The 14562-nt window shown below is 36.5% G+C and overlaps 2 pseudogenes; one reads left to right on the top strand and one right to left on the bottom strand.

Annotated features, from left to right (window-relative positions):
• Positions 1 to 2888: 2888 nt before the first annotated feature.
• On the bottom strand, positions 2889 to 5521 carry LOC143389524 (AP-3 complex subunit mu-2 pseudogene; annotated as a pseudogene).
• A 3357-nt stretch (positions 5522 to 8878) lies between these two features.
• On the top strand, positions 8879 to 11147 carry LOC143389541 (pinin pseudogene; annotated as a pseudogene).
• The last annotated feature ends 3415 nt before the right edge of the window (positions 11148 to 14562 follow it).

Below are 14562 nucleotides of genomic sequence, written 5' to 3'. Positions count from 1 at the left end.
GGTGATAATGTCACTCAGAAGAATTTACCTACAGCTTGTTCTTCATCTGCAAGAACTTGAACTTGAACATACAATGTGTTCTACTGTTTAACTTACAATACATGTGATCATCCATATATGTCACACATTTTTTTCTGTAACTTCTCACAAGATTTTTAGAAATTTCAAGTTCTTCAATTAATTTATCAGATTCATTTTCAAAACATTAGAAATTTTCTAGTTCTCCATTGTTATTCTCAGAAAGATTAGATGTCAAAATCTATATCACAGAGAATCAATGATATTGTCAGGGATTAAATCTCTCTGAACCTACAGCACTGTTGTAATATGACGAGAAAGTACCACAAGATGGATGATAGTGGTAAGAGTCGCTGCTATTTTTGCTGGGCACTGTCTACATGACAGTTGTCTCCAAGTCATTTATTTAAAACTAGTAGAAAATACTATAAACAAGCTGTTATCGTTATTGCTACCTTTCAGATAGAGAAAAAGAAACAGAAAAAATAAGTAAATTGCCTCAATTTCCAAATAGCAAATGGTTCAAATCTTGATGACTTGACTTGAGAGAACACACATGTTCAGATCCTTCATAGAGAAAAAGGTGACTGTTTCCTCCTTTGTCATATAAAAAGCTATAATATAAAATTGGCTTTTCTTTTTTTTTTTTTTTTTTGACTGGTAAAATTCAACTTTATTAAGATTTAAACAGAGAAGCTACTTCTGCACATGTTAACCACACATGGAACTGAACAGCTCAACTAAGGCACCCTGAACTATTCATGCCACCTGACACATTGTGGGAAGCTGGCAGTGATGCTTGATTGTACTCCAGTGGTCTGCTACACCCATGTGTGATGGTTATTTCACATGCTTAGGCCCACAGGTCCCATAGTCTAGATTTTAATTCTTCTTACTTATGTCCCTTGCAATAAGATGAGTTGCCCTAGAAGACATAAAACAGCTGCAAAATCTTCAGGGACCAAGATTAGTTGATTCCTGTGACTTAGGAACCTTTCAGAGCCCTCAGAAGAGGTGATTCTGAACATTCCTGGGATTCACAGGCAGAAAAGTTTCCTCTACCATGGTGGGTGTGTACCAGCTGCAATGTGGAGTGATGGAGTATGAAGCACATCTGGTTGTATGTAGCAGTTTATCCCAGAGAAAAACCACAAAGCAACATTACTCTGCAGCACAAATAAGTCCTGGAAGCAGCAAGATAAAACTAGCAAAAAGAAAAAAAAAAAGTTGCACAAGTATTTGAAAACAGGACTTTAGAGAACTACAGTTGGAGAGAGCAGGTTTCCTTTTTCTCCATGCACAATGCAGAGCACACTTTTGTTCTCTACCCTATACTTTGAAGATAGCAAAACAAAAACAAAAACAAAACCTGTCTTTTACTTAGATATTTGAATAAGTAATGGACACATGAAAATAGAACAAAAATTACCCACTTGGAAAACCTTAAGTACTTCTTAAGTTGTTTCTTAAACTGTGTTGGTTACATATGACCAAATGTTCCAGCTTCCTACAACATTAATTTTATTCAAAGATTTAAGGGAAATTTTTGCCTATCTATCGTTAATAAATATATTATAGAGTACAAAACAAAAGACTGAAGAAATGACAACTTTACCATGAAGCTTCAAGGATCTATCATGTCCTCAATGCTAGGCATTATTTTTACCAAGTCTACCTATGAAAAAGTTTCATACAGGAAGGCTCAGGATCCAGTACCAGTCTAGCACAGATAAATGTAGACATGGGATCACTCAGTTATAGCTGTGATCCACCTTAATTGGAAATGAGCTGCCATTGCTACTCCAATTCTCTGACTCATAAAATCTGGCTGCACTGAAACTCCTGCTATTTAGAAAATCCTGTGGAAGGATCAGGTAACCAGAAAGGCAGTGAATTCTGTAAAAGAGTAGAATTATTTTGAGAAGAAAGTGGGTCACCTTCTCACAGACCAAGTGCTAAAGGCAAGCAAAAGAATATGAAAGCTAGCTCAGTAACATCTGTCTTCAAGGAAAATTCTGATTCTACTGGGTTTTCTGTGTCAATAGTGGACTTAAATTTAAGAAGTTTCTAGTTCATTTAGAATTATAAACAATATTACGTATCAGAGGGATCAGAAAGAAATCAATTCTTTTCTTTACAACCCTCCTTAATGTAAAGGTTGATCACTTTCCTTGCCAATCTTTCACTTTAATATATCTCCTCAAAACTCTTCTTTAGTACCATTTCCTCTTTCTTCTCAAAGATCAGAACTTTTTTCTTTGTTTAAAATTTTTGCAGTGTTGGGGATCAAACCCATGGCCTCGTGCATGCTAGGCAAGCATTCTACCACCAAGATACATCCCTAGGCTTGGATCAGATCATTTTTCATTTTGTGTGAAGTGCTGGGGCTTGAACCCAGGGCTTTGCACACTGTTATGCAAGATCGGAGATCTATAACTGGCTTTCTTCAACTAAGACTCATTATTCTTCTAATTTCCCTTCTTTCTAATCTTTCTACTTTAAAGAAAAAATCTATAAAGTCTTTCAGTGGCTTTAGATAATTAAAGCCAAGCAAGCAACAAATGCTGGTCTTTTTCTGTAGTAATCATGTTAAGAATAGTTAAATAAGATGTCAAGTACTGCTACCCTCCATTACACATCTCTTCTTGAGAACTGAGTTGGTGCTGACTGTGTTTCAGTTCCATGCCGTTCTCCCTGGTGACTCTTTTCTCCCTTGATTAGTTCCATGGCCCTGAAGGCTAAGGAAAAAGGGAGCAGATGGGCCCTGGAGGGACTTACCTAAGAGACAGGCTGATATTTTTTACTTTTAGACAAGTAAGAAATGAAAAAGTGTTCATGAGTGTTCCAGCTACAAAACTTTCCCTTCAGGTTCAAACTTGGAACTTTCCGGCTTTTGTCATGTATTTTATGCCTTTAAAGGGTTTGTACTTTTTCCATACATATCCAGACGATTCACTTTGAGTCCAGAAATGGCCAGCTGCTGGATTTTAAACTGCAGGTTGATTGTGGGGTTTTCATCTGGTTTGGAAGCTCCAGCTTGAAGACTCATGGTCCCCTTCAAACTTGGTAGCTTTTGAGGATTTATTTTTCCTACATCCCAAGACAACATCTTTGTCACTGGGTCAAATGTGTGTGTCCCTTGGGATGGAATGAGGCTCATATTCAGCACTCCTTTGGGCATCTGACTGATGACAATCACTCCTTCTATAGTCTTCCCCATAGTCTGCTTGGGTCCCACTGTTATTTCAAAGCGTCCAAGTGAACTACTGTCCCGGAAACTGATATTATGTTTGACATACACTGGAACTGCAAAGAGATTCTGTGCACTGACATGATTAGAGAGCAGACGGAAGTTTCCATCAGGTGGGATGAAGGATAGAATACGCTCTGACTCCCAGCGCTTGCAACGAACACAAGGATGGAAGCTGACGTCATCCAACAGCCGGGGGTTCATAAAGGAAAGTGTAAGGTCTGGCATTCCAGTGAGTTTTACACAGGCATCAACCACGCCCTGGATCTCAGCAGTAACTGTGGAACCTGATTTGTCAATAATGGCATCAATCTCTTCAATCACATCAAAATAGGCTTCATTGTTGGTATATTTTACCCCAGTTCGATGCCAAGGCACCACTGACAGCTGCCCAGTTGGAAGTTGGTCACCCCCATTGCTACTTCCAATTTTTTCAAGATGAGGCTCAAGTCTTCCTTTACTGCATGAGCTTGAAGTATCCTTCTCTTGAATTCCTCTGACGGCGGAATCTCCACGGTTCCAGTCGCCAAAATGAGGCAGCCGCGAGGGACCCCAACTGTGGCTATTAGCCCAGGTGATCGCACCACAAAGGCCTGCTGTACAGAGTACGCCAAGGCAAGCTTAATCCCTCTGCCGGCGGACTCACAGCAGGAGGGATGGAGGGAGGGACAGAGGGTGGAGAATGGCGAGGCCAGCCTCGCTCCTCGCAGCGCCGACCACTCCGCTGTCTAAAATTGGCTTTTCAATCTCCAATCAAACATGTTTCTAAATAAATGGATAGACATATAGATAGATTCCCATATCAATCAGAGAAAGAGAAAGAGAAAAACATTTTCCAAAGTCCTTGTTATTATTTTCATACTTCAATATTTGCCACTCACACCCCAGGCTCAGTAAACCTGCAGATTAGGATTCTTAAGCCATATTTACTATTTAATGATTGATATTATCAAAGAATGGTGACCAAACCATGCCCACTATACACTAGGTACAACTAGTTGGCAACTAGTTATTAACACAGAGAAATATAAATAATTAAACTAATATTCCAATTTTTCAGTAATTTAAAAATTACCAAAATAAATCCCATGAGTTGTATATTATTATGATTAGGACAAAATAACCTTATCCTTTTATTTGTTCAAACTAAATAAAAAAAAAAACTTTTAATACATTATCTTAAAAACATACGTGTTCATTTCATTAAACTGTTATCAACTAATTGATTATTTTTTCATTTATTTTGATTCATTCCTTTCTAACACTGGAAATTGAACCCAGGGGTGCACTACAACTGAGCTAGATCCCCAACATTATAATTCAGGGAAAGATGGAACGATTTTTTAGAAAGGATCTCACAAAGTTGCTGAGGCTGCCCTTGAACTTGCAATACTCCTGTTTAATTGTCATTATGTCCTATTTTTTCAAATTAATGTTATTCTCTGGTATATACACAGCTCTATATTACAACAAGTATCATGATTAAGATTTTTAATCAAGTGCCCCTGAATTCAACCCATGATACAAAAATATAAATAAGAAAATAAATAAATAAATAAATAAATATGTGTACTAATATAGTATATTTTTAGGGAAGACTATAGAAAAATTTGGATGTACTTTTTCAATTACATGATTATTAAATAGAAGTACATAAAATTAAGTGACTTTTCCTTGATGACAAAAGTTCATTTTAAAATTCTAGATAATTTCAGGTTTTATGATGCTTAATTCCTAGCTCTTCCAAAGTAGCTGAGTGTTTGCTATTCAAAGCCCTGTTAGTGTGTCAAAATAATAAACAAAGTACTTAAAGAAGAAAAAAAAAATTTAAGTGTTAGAAATTTTATTAAAGTTAACATTCCATGAGGTCATGCTCAAAACAAATCAAAAGGCAAAAAATTCCAAGCATACAAACTACCGCGCTGTCTTCTCCAAGGTCAAAAATGCACTGGTTTTAATGATACAAAAGTTTTTTGAAAGTCAAATCCACTGTCCATTTGTGTTGGGTAAGAAACCTATATCTTCATTCATTCATTTCATGGAATCCATGTTAAAAGAACCCTGTCTTGGTTGTGTATTATCACAGCACTCTTGTATTAATCCATTTTCCTCATGTCCCCATAGTGGACTGCCATCTTGATTTCCCAGTGGTAAGGTCCATTTGAGACTCTTCAAGCTGACTGGGTTTAAATGTTTCCACCAATGATTACTATGTTGAATGGGCCCTTTAGATTGTTCCGTCTGGGGAGTCATACTTTAGATAAAATACAGACTTTCCCAAAGATCTCCTTAATCCTCAAGGATAAAAGTGCAATGTCAGTCTTCAAAATGACATACCTGGGATAAAAGATGTATTTGTTCAAACCATCAGCAAATTAGTTTTAAACTCTGTAAGTAACCGGGTATAACTCGGCCACGGGCACCTTCTGGTCTCCATCTTCAATACTGGGACTGACCACCCGCCCGAGCCTCCCGCCCACGCTCGGTCCAGACGGCAGAGAGCCGGCGCGCCTCCGCGGCCGCTGCCGCAGCCCAGCTTTAGGCGTCGTGGGCCGGGCAGTCCTGGACGCCTCGGCAGGAGCTCCGGCACCCGTGCGAGGCCCGCCTCGCCTCAGCCACGGCCACCCAGCTCCTGCGGGCTTCCTGGCCGCCCAAGTACAGCTCCCCGCCAGCTAGCGGGCACCTTGGCCGCAGCAAAACGTCTGACAGCTCTGGGTGCTGCTGCCTCTCCGGCCATCTTGTGCCATGTGTGATGTCTCTCCCGTCTCCTCTCTCGGCTTTACTCCCTCCTCCTCCTCCCCCCGCCCCACACACCACACAACATGGCCTCTTCGCTGCAGCAGCGGCGGCTGCCCCCGCTGCAGGAGCTCCACGGAGCTCCAGCACGCTCCCCTCCCCCACTTTGCCCGCCTCCCGCCTGCAGCCAGGGCCCCTGAAAAAAAATTTTTTTGGCTAATGATTTCAGAGGTTATAGTTCATGGTCATAAAACTGCAGTTCTTTTTTTCAAGTTGAGACAGAAAATCATGGCAGAAGAATGTGGCACAGAAAAACCACTCACCTTATAGCATCCATAAAGCAAAGATATAAGATGTACCCTGAAAGGCCCACCAACTTCAACAATAAGCCACGTCCTACAGTTTCAATTATGTTCCAATAGTTTATTTAGCTCTGAATACTCAATGGATGAACTCCCAATGGATGAAACCATTGATGATGTCAGATCCTTGAAATCCACATCCTCATCCCCAGAAAATTGTTGCACTGGACAAAGTCTTCAACACATAAGTTTTTGGAGAGCATTTCAAATAAAAAACAAAACAGCTTTATACTAAATAGTAGTAAGTATAATTTGTTTTTCTTACTCAAATACATTATTGGTTATTTTTAATAGCCTATAAACATGAAATTGTAAAAGAATTTATTCCATTTTTAGTGTTAACTTATCCTGGTTGAATATTGCATGAAATTAAAAATAAGTTGAAAATGCAGAAAATTATAATAAAAATCAAGATTATAGTGTGTAGGAAATCTTTAATTCTCTCAAAAATTTTGAATAGTGATCTAATCTAATATTCAGTTCAATTAAGCTTAAATTAATAGTAAATAATTAAATTATATTTTAAAAAATGTATTGATACATAAAATTATTTAATTTTTAGGACAACTAAACCAGATATTTCACAAAATATCATTTTATGTGTGTAGTAATAAAACATGTTAAATTACCACTACCCAGTGAAAGACTTTGTGATTACAACTACTCAGTAAGAGACTTTGTGATTTTTATGGGTGGTCTGTTCACCTTTTTTTTTAAAGAGAGAGAGAGAGAGAGAGAGAGAGAGAGAGAGAGAAAATTTATAAATATTTAGTTAGTTAGTTAGTTAATTAGTTAGTTTTCGGTGGACATAACATCTTTATTTTTTTATTTTTATGTGATGCTGAGGATCAAACCCAGTTCTGTGTACATGCCAGGTGAGTGTGCTACCACTTGAGCCACATCTTCAGCCCCTTACCTTTTGTTTTAAAATATAAAACTTGTTACAGCACTGCCTTTTTTATTAAGACACTCAGATTTGAGGAAAATATCATAAATATATTTTTGTTCAAAAATTCTACTTAAAGAATTATTTTGATGCATGTGTCTTCAATTATTGAATATTAAGATATATTTTTCTTATTATTCACCAAAATTCTAAAATATTTTTCAAATTTTTATAAGCTTTCTTCTCTGCATTTTATCTTTTATAAAATACTCATATTTTAAGAGACACTCCAGGAAAGAGAAATGAGAAGATACCACTTGAAGTTCAACACTGAATAACTTTGAATATTTGCATATAAATTACAGAGAGAACAATTTGAGTTCAAATAGAAAATAAAACAAAAACTCTCCACCATCATTGTACATTTAAATATTAAATTCTGTATGTCAGTTTAAAAATGTTTGAACTTGTGGTATTCATTTGCATATACTCATATAAAAATATTGAATACAGAAAATATTCAGAAAAACTGATAATACTTTAATTAATTGACATGTAAACATATTCTCGAAACAGTTACATCAATTTCTGCTTTTGATTGCTTGAATGGCCCTTTCTATGACATTTTATAATCAGCCCATTAGCAGACACTATTTGATGTGAAAAGTGGAATCTAATATATATCATTGTATACTCACCAGGAGTGTATACACAATAACAGTAAAGCAAAAGTGAATGAAAAAAATGGAATGAATAAATAAATTAATTAATTAATTTAAAAAAAACAGATGAAAAAGTGTAAAGATTTTGTTACTTCAATTTTAAAACGTTGATTGTGGCCACACAGATTTGTAAAGCTACTTGGAAGTGGTTTTATACTACCAACTGAAACATACTCTGTGAATTATCAATTCCACTCCAAGATGGGAAGAAATAAACACATAACCCATTAATCTGACTCTTTTTTTGGGGGACTGTTACCTTCTTCTTTCACTTCTACCTTATTTCTGCCTCTAAAGAAACCACCCTTTACCCCATGCTACCATTGATACACAATTAGACATTTTAAATCTGAACCCTTGATTTCGTCATTCTTTCTCTCTTTCCTTCACAGCACTTTTTTTCTACCCCTATCTATTCCACCAATACTTTTTCATGAATACTCACTACTACATACTCTGCATCCTCCAATCTTACATCCTGATCCATCCCTGTTCTGCTTTTTTCCATGGATCATTTTGAGATTCCCTTCACTCAGATATCAATAGTCCAGAATAAGGTCAGGTTAGGAAATTATATATGCAGGTTTTTAGAAGTCATTTACATAACAATAGGCCTATAAAATGTAGGATGCATTTTAGCTGAGTTTAAAAAGAAAATCTACAGAGTGCACTGTTAAACTGAAGTGTCTAAAATTCATTAATTTCAATAATTTGAAAAAAAGAAATTCTATAAAAAGGAGAGTAAAGAAAAGAACATAATATATAAAAGTGACAAATTTGAAGACACACCAAGTATATATTTTATATATCCATGTATATCCAAAGAGTGTCATATATTGGTGCTTTCAAAAGACAAATTAGGTTTTCGCGTCTCGCGGCGCTGCACGGCTCGGAGCGACCTATAGAGCAGCATCGAAGCCTGCTGCAGGGAGAAGATGGCGGTCGCAGTGAGAACTTTGCAGGAACAGCTAGAAAAGGCCAAAGAGAGCCTAAAGAATGTGGATGAGAATATTCGCAAGCTCACCGGGAGAGACCCGAATGACGTGAGGCCCATCCAAGCCAGATTGCTGGCCCTTTCTGGTCCTGGTGGAGGTAGAGGACATGGTAGTTTATTGCTGAGGTGTGGATTCTCAGATAGTGGAGGAGGACCCCCAGCCAAACAGAGAGACCTTGAAGGGGCAGTCAGTAGGCTGGGCGGGGAGCCAGGGACAAGAAGAGAATCACGCCAAGAAAGTGACCCAGAGGATGATGATGTTAAAAAGCCAGCGCTGCAGTCTTCAGTTGTAGCTACCTCCAAAGAACGCACACGTCGAGACCTTATCCAGGATCAAAATATGGATGAAAAGGGAAAGCAAAGGAACCGACGAATATTTGGCTTGTTGATGGGCACCCTTCAGAAATTTAAACAAGAGTCTACTGTTGCTACTGAAAGGCAAAAGAGATGCCAGGAAATTGAACAAAAACTTGAAGTTCAGGCAGAAGAAGAGAGAAAGCAAGTTGAAAACGAGAGGAGAGAACTATTTGAAGAGAGACGTGCTAAACAGACAGAATTGCGGCTTTTGGAACAGAAGGTTGAGCTTGCGCAGCTGCAAGAAGAGTGGAATGAACATAATGCCAAGATAATTAAATACATAAGAACTAAGACAAAGCCCCATTTATTCTTTATTCCTGGAAGAATGTGTCCAACTACCCAAAAACTAATAGAAGAATCACAGAGAAAAATGAATGCTTTATTTGAAGGTAGACGCATCGAATTTGCAGAACAAATAAATAAAATGGAGGCTAGGCCTAGAAGACAATCAATGAAGGAAAAAGAGCATCAGGTGGTGCGTAATGAAGAACAAAAGGCGGAACAAGAAGAGGGTAAGGTGGCTCAGCGAGAGGAAGAGTTGGAGGAGACAGGTAATCAGCACAATGATGTAGAAATAGAGGAAGCAGGAGAGGAAGAGGAAAAGGAAGTAGGTATAGTTCATAGCGATGCAGAAAAAGAACAGGAGGAAGAGGAACAAAAACAGGAAATGGAGGTTAAGATGGAGGAGAAAACTGAGGTAAGGGAAAGTGAGAAGCAGCAAGATAGTCAGCCTGAAGAAGTTATGGATGTGCTAGAGATGGTTGAAAATGTCAAAAATGTAATTGCTGAGCAGGAAGTAATGGAAACTAATCAAGTTGAAAGTATAGAGCCTTCAGAAAATGAAACTATCAAAGAATTGGAGCCAGAGATGGAATTTGACGTTGAGCCAGATAAAGAATGTAAATCTCTCTCTCCTGGAAAAGAGATTGTTAGTGCTCTAGAAATGGAAAAGGAATCTGAGGAAAAAGAAGAAAAAGATTCTGAACCCCAGTCTGAGCCTATGGCTCAACTTCAACCTCAATCCCAATCCCAACTTCAATCCCAACCCCAATCCCAATCCCAATCCCAATCCCAATCCCAACCCCAGCTCCAACCCCAGCCTCAACCCCAGCCCCAGCTCCAACCCATACCTCAGTCCCAGCCAGTACTTCAACCCCAGCCTCTCTCTCAGCCTGAGACTTTGCCATTAGCTGTTTTACAGCCACCACCTCAGGTTATTCAGGAGCAAGGGAATTTACTACCTGAGTGGAAGGAGTTACCTTTAGAGACTGTCAAACTTCCTGAGGTGCCTGTAGAGCCAATCTTGACGGCATATTCAGAAAGCAAAAGCAAAACCAAAACTAGAAGCAGAAGTAGAGGTCGAGCTAGAAATAAAACAAGCAAGAGCAGAAGTCGGAGCAGCAGCAGTAGTAGTACTAGTAGCAGTTCAACCAGTAGCAGTAGTGGAAGCAGTTCCAGCAGTGGCAGTAGTAGTAGTCGAAGCAGTTCCAGTAGTAGCTCCAGTACAAGTGGTAGCAGCAGCAGAGATAGTAGCAGCAGCACTACTAGCATTAGTGAGAGTAGAAGTCGGAGTAGGGGCCGAGGGCATAATAGAGATAGAAAGCACAGAAGGAGCGTGGATCGGAAACGAAGGGATACTTCAGGGCTAGAGAGAAGTCACAAATCTTCAAAAGGTGGTAGTAGTAGAGATACAAAAGAATCAAAGGATAAGAATTCCCGGTCCGACAGAAAGAAGTCTATATCAGAGAGTAGTCGATCAGGCAAAAGATCTTCAAGAAGTGAAAGAGACCGAAAATCAGACAGGAAAGACAAAAGGCGTTAATGGAAGAAGCCAGGCTTTCTTAGTCTATTCTTTGCAGCAGATTTCTTGATGAGTAAAAGGATTACCTTTCCTTGTAAGTAGGATGCTGCCTTAAACATTGCATGTTGTAAAAAATCTTTTTGGAAAATACAGACTGTTTGTTTATCAGACAGTCTTGTACTTTTTGCATAATTTTGTAAGAGTTATTTATCAAAATTATGTGAGGTTCCAAAATATGTAAAATAATAATAATAAAAAAGATTAACATCCCTTGTCATCTTTTTTAAATATCCTATACTCTTCAGTAAGAATCTGTATATTTTAATAGTTAAATCTTTAAGTCTGTTCCCTTCTAATTCTGTATCATACATTGCTTTTGTAGAAATAAATGTGCATTTCTTTCATTATTTTGGGGATGTCCTTGTTGACACTTGTATAATAAATATCCTCTTGGTGTCATTTTCAGCTTTTATAACTAGATATTGAACATAATTAGAATGTTTTTGAAGGTTTCATCACTTTTATTTACCTTAGACAATTATTTTGAGTTTTCAGAGTCAGATCTTTGCAGCTTTGAGGGGGAATAGTTCTCTCTAAAATCATTTACTGTTTTCTAATCTCCCTTGTTTTAATCTAAGCATTGTCTTTTTTCTTATTTTTAAACCATATAGTTGGTAGATAACTTAAAAACAGTATGATTTGGTTGTCATTTTCCTGATTATGGGATCATTCTTTTGTCTTCATGGTTACTTGTGTGATAACAGCATATACAATCTGTTAAAAATAATGACTTCTTTCTAGGGGAGGGAAGTAGAAGTATCTTCTAAACTTGGATTTTGAGTTTGTGGTCTTGTCTTAACTTTTGTGTTGGCTCTAACTGAAACATGCCGATATGTGTTTTCAAGAATTTTTGTTTAAGGGTTTTGTATGAAAGTTTACAAAATGAAGGAAGTTCATCTAGACTTGAATATGTAAGCAAGTTAGCATACAAGTGTACTGAGTGATTATTAACTTTGTTGTTTTATAAATTTGTATGAACTTGAGTATCTGTTGCCCATTACTATACATGTGCAAATAAATGTGGCTTAGACTTGAAAAAAAAAAAGACAAATTAATTTGAAATAAATGTGGTTAATGTGATATGTAGTAATCATTTATTAATTATGTATAATGGTAGTATATATGTATATGTACAAAATGCAGCTCACATAATTATGAGTATACATTGCAAGACATTAACTATACAGTAATATCTTTTTTTTTAATTTTGGTGACAACACTATAAATACCTACATCTAAGTTTATGTATTACCAAATGTTAAGGGTACAGTTTATACTTTATAAAGTTTATCACTGACCAACAGTCCTTTTTTTTCAATTTTCAAAAGAGTAGTATTTATTTCCAGTTAGAACATAATGTCATCATTTATTTTTAATTTTTAATTATTTTTAAATTATATATGACAGCAGAATGCATTACAATTCTTATTATACATATAGAGCACAATTTTTAATTTCTCTGGTTTTATACAAAGTATATTTACATGAAGTCACTTCTTTATACATGTATTTCATATAATAATATACATCATATTCTACCATCATATCTAACCCCCTGAACCCTCTCCTCCCCTCCCAATCCCCAACAGGTCATTGTGATACCCACTCATGTATGCTATAAAGTTATATAAAAGAGTATATACTTTATAATAATATGAACAGATAAACTTTTGTAACTAACACATAGCTTAATAATAATAATTAACAACTTGCCATTTAGACAACAATAAAGTATACTTCTGGCACTAATGATCTCTTTTCAAAAAAAAATCACATGTTTTCCAAAAAAAGTGTTATTTGTGTGGAAATATGGTATTCCATGCTTTCTTAATATCAAGAGTAAATTATTGGGCTGGGGATGTGGCTCAAGCGGTAGCGCGCTCGCCTGGCATGTGTGTGGCCCGGGTTCGATTCTCAGCACCACATACAAAGATGTTGTGCCCGCCGATAACTGAAAAATAAAAATATTTTAAAAAAAGAGTAGATTATTCTCAGAAGTAATATATATTTCAATATAAAAATAAAATAGAACCAGGTTCCATGGAACATACCTCTAATCCCATTGGATTGGGAGGCTAAGGCAAGATAATCCTGAGTTCAAAACCAGCCGCAGAAACTTAGCAAGGCCCTAAGAAACAATGTGTGACCCAGCATCACTATGCCCCTGATTTAAATTTCCAGTAAAAAACAATAACAAACAAAAGAATGCAGAGTATTTATGAGGACTCAAAACAAATTCTCATGAACTGAAGATGGAGTGAAAATTGCTGTTATTTATTCATGAAATCTGTATATATATATATATATATATATATATATATATATATATATATATCTCCTCACCAATCAGCTTAGATCTGTAGAAATTATCATATGTGTGTACCATGACAACATACTGTTACATAATAGTATAAGTCTAGAGCTATACTTGTCAATACAGTGAAAATCTGGGGCCTAGGAGGAAAGAGGAGGTACATTCAAAAAATAAAAATAATAAAGTTTGAAAAAAATTGGTTTCTAGAGCTCAGAAATATTTTTGGTTTAATTAGAGTACAAAATACCAAATAAGTATTATACTGAAGTTACATCTGTTAAATATATCACATGTATAATGACTTTCAAACAATATCTAGAAATTATCACAACTAAATAAAAATTTGCAAAAGCACATAAAATACCATGTGTGTAAAAAAAACTAATCATTACAAAGACAACTGTTTTAACTCAATTTAAAACATACTATTTTCCCAGCAAAATTTTATCATGTTTTTCTTTAAATTCAAGAAGAGAGCTGGATGTGGTGGTGCACAGTTGTAATCCCAGAACCTTGGGAGCCTGAGACAGGTGTATTGTAAGCTCAAATCCAGCATCAGCAAAAGTGAGGCCCTAAGAAACTCAGTGAGACACCATCTCTAAATGTCATACAAAATAGGTCTGGGGATGTGGCTCAATGGCTACTTTCCCCTGAGTTTAATTTCCAGTACCAAAGAAAAGAAAAGAAAAGAAGGGACCAAAAAATATATAAATTTGTATTGGAAATAAAATATGTAAAATACCCCAAAACCTTTAATAAAAAACAAATAATATAGTTATTGTTAGGTGACACATTTAATATAAATTATGAAACTATATTGCAATAATATAGACAAATAAATCATAATATGAATCAAATCTGAAACCATATTTATGCCAATAGTATGGTTAAAAGCAATATGAAAGGCATATATAATATCAACCATATGAAAAATAACATTAAACAAGAATAAATGAATCTATCCAACCTAAAGTTAGAATTGGGACCTAGTGGCAAAGTTCACTGGTAGAGTGTGTGTGAAGAATGTGCAAGGTAGTCAGTTGTAACCTTAGCAACACTATA

This window comes from Callospermophilus lateralis, unplaced genomic scaffold, assembly GCF_048772815.1.
Source record: "Callospermophilus lateralis isolate mCalLat2 unplaced genomic scaffold, mCalLat2.hap1 Scaffold_63, whole genome shotgun sequence".
Lineage (NCBI taxonomy): Eukaryota > Metazoa > Chordata > Mammalia > Rodentia > Sciuridae > Callospermophilus > Callospermophilus lateralis.
This window is presented reverse-complemented; position numbering and strand designations above follow the sequence as displayed.